The sequence below is a fragment of the Eretmochelys imbricata genome, chromosome 9 (assembly GCF_965152235.1).
Source record: "Eretmochelys imbricata isolate rEreImb1 chromosome 9, rEreImb1.hap1, whole genome shotgun sequence".
NCBI classification, from domain to species: domain Eukaryota; kingdom Metazoa; phylum Chordata; order Testudines; family Cheloniidae; genus Eretmochelys; species Eretmochelys imbricata.
This window is the reverse complement of record NC_135580.1, coordinates 5667738-5673432: the sequence shown is the minus strand read 5'-3', so window position 1 is coordinate 5673432 and position 5695 is coordinate 5667738.

Genomic DNA, 5695 nt, shown 5'->3' with positions numbered 1-5695 from the left:
CCCTCCTAATGCCCAAGATGAGGAGACTAGCCACTTCTCTTGAGGAGTGAGGGCTGGGAAAAAAGACTACTGGCAAATAGGTATCCTGACTGATACAGAAATCTGATGAGATCTGTCATAAATATAAAGGGAAGAGTAACCACCTTTCTGTATACAGTGCTAAAAAATCCCTCCTGGCCAGAGGAAAAACACTTTCACCTGTAAAGGGTTAAGAAGCTAAGGTAACCTAGCTGGCACCTGGCCCAAAATGACCAATGAGGGGGCAAGATACTTTCAAATCTGGAGGGGGGCGGGAAACAAAGGGGTCTGTCTGTCTGTGTGATGCTTTTGCCAGGGACAGATCAGAAATGCAAGCCTTCCAACTCCTGTTAAGTTAGTAAGTAATCTAGCTAGAAAAATGCATTTGATTTTCTTTTGTTTAATGGCTGGTAAAATAAGCTGTGCTGGAGGGAATGTATATTCCTGTTTTTGAGTCTTTTTGTAACTTAAGGTTTTGCCTAGAGGGATTCTCTATGTTTTGAATCTGATCACCCTGCAAGGTATTTACCATCTTGATTTTATAGAGGTGATTCTTTTACCTTTTCTTTAATTAAAATTCTTTTTAAGAACCTGATTGATCCAAGGGTTTGGGTCTGTGTTCACCTGTACCAATTGGTGAGGATTATTCTCAAGCCTCCCCAGGAAAGGGGTGTAGGGCTTGGGGGGATATTTTGGGGGGGAAGACATCTCCAAGTGCTCTCTTTCCCTGTTCTTTGTTTAAATGCTTGGTGGTGGCAGCATACTGTTCAAGGACAAGGCAAAGTTTGTACTTTGGGGAAGTTTTTAACCTAAGCTGGTAAGAATAAGCTTAGGGGGTCTTGCATGCAGGTCCCCACATCTGTACCTTAGAGTTCAGAGTGGGGAAGGAACCTTGACAAGATCTTTAGTAGAAATTGAGGATGGGGACACAGCATGACCACATCATAGTAGAATGTAACGCTGGTGGATCGGCCATGAGCTCTGAGTTCTCCCACCCTTCTGGCCAAGGTGCTAGCTACCAGGAATTAAGTCTTAAGGGAGAGATGAGGGAACAAACAGGTGTCCATAGGGTCAAAAGGGGAGTTCCTTCAGGCATTGAGGACCACTTTGAAGTCCCATGGAGGTGTGGGTTTCAAATATAAGAAAACAAATGAGGTAAGCCCTTAAGGAATCTGGACGTGGTAGGGTAAGCCAAGGCTGGAAGGCCTTCGATAGGCGAATGGAAGGCCGTAACTGCCAGGTATATTTTAACAGAGCTCATGGACAGTCCCTGTGTCTTCGATTCCAACTGCGTAACTGGGGCTCCTCGAGAAAGGAGATAGTGGCAGGAGCAGATAGTGGCAGGAGCACCAGGAAAGGAAGCGCTGGCTGCCAACTCTGCAGGTAAACTTTGCAAGCGGAAGGATTCCTGCTGTTCATGAGTACAGACTGGACCTCAGCCGAAGACTCCAATTCTAGACCCATCGAGGAGCCAGGCCTTGAAGCTCAGAGATATGAGCCTGTGGTGGCTCATGGGGCCTGAGCTGTGCGTCAGGAGATCCGATCCGAGGGGGAGGCTTGGAGGCATCGCCGCAGGAAGACGAAGTGGATCTGAACACCACCCTTGTCTCAGATAAGAAGGTGCTTGTTGTACAGGGGTCTGTCCCCACAGGCGCTGCCTCGCGGTTGGGCAAGGCTGTAATTGGCGCTCTTCTGTCTTGGCACCCCCTGGTGATAGTTGCTCTGGCCCTGCAGCAGTTTGCCCCCTTCTGTGGCTCAGTCCTCCAGCTAGGCCACAAGCTGTGTCCATCCCTCCCAGGGCATGGAAAGGGGCCAACGAAAGGCTAGTTCTGCTGCCCTGCAAGGGGCTTCAGGCTTCACCCGGCCAAAGTCCTGGACCTTCTAGGGTAGAGGATCAGAGGGCTAAGGAACAGGCAGCATTCATCTCTCAAGAACAAATCACGCTGCACCCAGATTTCCTTCACTAAGTCAGTAACCCCGGCAAAGGAGGGGGGGATGCAGTAGACTTGACAGACCTTGATTTTCGTCTGCTAGCCCTTGATATGAGGATGTCTGCTGGGGGAAAGAAAGTCACTGATGAGACTTAAGATGTCTGAGGAGTCCAATCTGTGCTCTACAGGTTTTTTCCACACACGAGAGGCGGTTGCTTGGAGAGAGCACAGCTCCTGGCTGGGATGCCGTACCCTTTCCTTCCTCCTCTCCCCTTTCTCAGCCTCTTCAGCAAGGTGAGTCTCTTCAAAACAGGCTGCGGCTTGATGTATGATGCAACGCCATTGCACCCTATTGCCAGCCAGCGCTTCTCAATTCGTGGGGTCACTGCCTCCCTTCCTAAGATACACTACTGATTTTAGTAAGGCTGTTGACAGCCCCACCTGACATGCTTGTAAGTGAACTATGGAAATGTGGCCTAGATGAAATTACTGTGAGGTGGGCAAACAATGGGTTGAAAGCCCACACTCAAAATAGTTACCAATGATCTGCTCAGCCAGGAAGGATGTAGCTAGTGGGGTCCCACAGGAGTCAGCCCTGAGTCTGGTACTGTTCAATATTTTCATTAGAGGCTAGGATAAGAAGAGTGGAGAGCACACCTATAGAACTTGCAGATCACACCAAGCTGGGAGGGGTTGCAAGCAGTTCGAAGGACAGGATTAGAATTCCGAATGACCTTGACAAAGAGGAGAATTTGGTACCCTGGAATGACATGGAAGCTAGATGTTTCATGGGGCCTAGGAGGAACCTAGTAACCTTGCCCCTGTCAGGCTCCCCTGGCCAAAACAGGGACAAGCCAGAGCTTCTTGGTGAGGGCGGTGGCACCTGCCTTTGGACAAGTCCCCTGTACTCAGGTTGAGCTGAAGGCTGCTACTGTCTTGGCCAACAGCTCTAGCACCAGAGCTGGCTAGTGAGGGAATGTGACCAGATAGGACCAGGAGAGCAAAGGCTGCCTGTCTGCCATGGCAGGTACCTGCCATAGCAGTCACAGCTGTAGCCCCCAGAGGAGCTGCTGCAGAGTCCAGGCTGTACTGGTTGCTGACACCTACCAGGACCAGGCCTGTGAGAGACCAGTTAGGCCTTTCCCTCCCCTGCCATCAGAGGCCTGGACTAACCAGGACTTCTCCCTGCACTGGAGAGGGTGTTTATGGCCAAGGGGAAGCCTGGGCCCTCCTCTTCTTTGTGCCCTGGGGCCACACCAGTCTATCATGGCAGGGAGGTACCCACCTTCATCCCTGCTCATCAGCCCTGCCCTGGACAGCCAGCAAGTGCCAGATGGGGAGAGCTGGTCCCCAGCCCAAGCCCAGGCACCATAGCAGCTGCTCCAGATCTGGCTCTCACCCCCCACACTATGCATGCAGTGTACAGGGAATGTGCAGGGGCAGAAGCATGGATCAGGCCCCCCCTGCAAATATTTCCACTGCATGGGCACTGCCTCATCCTATCCCAACAGCAAGCTAGAAGCCTGCCTGATTCTCCCTGGGGAGGAGAAGGATGAGATTTCAGACACTCAAATCATTGGACTGCGGTAGGGGAGTAAGCCAGAAACAAAACTTACCACAGCTCTGGGCCAGGGTGAGTCTTTGTTACAAGCTACCAGCCACTTCCTTGAGCACATGTCCCTTCCACTGAGCCTGCTGCTCCTTGTGCTTATGCTGGACTGTCAGCATCTGTTAACTAGCCTCCTTTCTCACACAGTCCATTAACCATGTTAGTTGGGGGAGAGAGAGAGAAGAGACCCTCAACTATCTCCAGTATCCTGGATCTGGCTGGTTTTACTTGATAGGTCAAATCCCTGCCTGCAAGGTGGTTGTTTGCCAGGTCCCAGACACTCCCTGCATGATTCCACTACTCACATCAGTACAGGGACATTGTCAGTGGCACAAAGTTTTACCTAAATGTTTAGTTCTATGCAGGTGACAGGAGAACAGCTGTTGTCTGGAAGGAATGCATTTTTCCTATATATAATCCCCACCTCTTGAAATGTATTCCTGTGCCAGATACAGGACCAGGAAATCCCATTTCCAGCTTTTATCTCCATCCGTACTCTTCCTTCCTTGCATGGGGTTTGGGGGGGAGGGGGAAGGAGTTTGGCAACAGCTGTTCAGCTATGTACATCAGTATGTTAGACTCCAGAATCATGACTACTTGCTCCCCTAGCAGGAGGGGGAGGAAGCAGCAGCCCATTGTCCATGTCCAGCAGTGAGGGTGGAGGGCAGGCAAGGCTGGCTGCCAGCCTGAGCCCTGGTCTACACTAGGACTTTAGGTTGAATTTAGCAGCATTAAATCTATGTAAACCTGCACCTGTCCACATGATGAAGCCCCTTTTTTTTGACTTAAAGGGCTCTTAAAATTGATCCTTACTCCACCCCTGGCAAGTGGATTAGTGCTTAAATTGGCCTTGCCAGGTTGAATTTGGGGTACTGTGGACACAATTTGACAGTATTGGCCTCTGGGAGCTATCCCAGAGTGCTCCATTGTGACTGCTCTGGACAGCACTCTCAACTCAGATGCACTGGCCAGGTAGACAGGAAAAGAACTGCAAACTTTTGAATCTCATTTCTGGAAACTGTGGGATAGCTACCCACAGTGCAACACTCCAGAAGTTGATGCTTGCCTTGGTACTGTGGAAGCACTCTGCTGAGTTAATGCACTTAAAGCATTTTCTGTGGGGAGACACTTGAATATATAAAAATGATTTCTAAAAGACAAACTTCTATAAATTTGACCTAATTTTGTAGGGTAGACATACCCTGAGAGGTCTTAGGTGGGGCAATTACCTGCCCAGGCTATAGCATTTTGGTGGAACTGCAGCCCTAGTTTGCTAGATCCAGTGCATGGATGCCTGATTTTGTTCCTGAGCACAAAGAAGACAGTGATTCAGAATCTAAGGCTGTCCTTGATGTGTGTTTCAGCCACCTTACCATCCAGGGTATGCCAGGCTACTTCCTGGGCTTGTAGCATTTAAAACACTAAGAAAGCCACACACACTGAGTAACTCATGCAGTGACCTCTGCTCCAATCTGCAGATACTGGAGCAGTAGCTTTGAAGGGAGGTAAACTGGGCAGATCACTCAGGGCCCCATAAACCCAACTCAACAGCTGTTGATCTAGTTTCTCCCCCTTGGCCAAAGTTGCTACAATACAGTTATATGAAGTTTTCTATTTTGCTGCAGGTAGGCACCACAATTCCTCAGCAACTTCTCCGACCAGGCAGTTTTGCAGTTACATTGCATGTTTCCTGCATTGTTCCATGGAGTCAGGCAGCCCATGGATGGAAGAGCCAGCTGTGTAGAAGCCAGGAGGTTGTGAGTAGCTAGAGCTAAGTAGCTGGGCACAGCTGCAAGGAAGTCAGTTCTTGGCAGAACCTCCCAGACTGTCAGCCACTAAGCCCCACATGTGAAAATCAAAAATTACCACTGAGAACAATTTGTTACTCAGATCATCCAATAGCCATAGGTGTTTGGATAGTGAGGGGAGGTATTTCATGACTGTAGCTGGGTAATTTGGAGCTTTTATAGCACTAGGCACATGGCATTGTTTATAAGTCACTGTGCTAAGCAAAGGACAGTGAACTGCTATAAATAGCATAGTGCTTTAGGTGGATTATTAGGAGTCTAAACTGGCCTGAGTAGAGGTGGTCAGTATTTTACAGTCACTGATGAGATTGAGATTCAGAGACAGTATG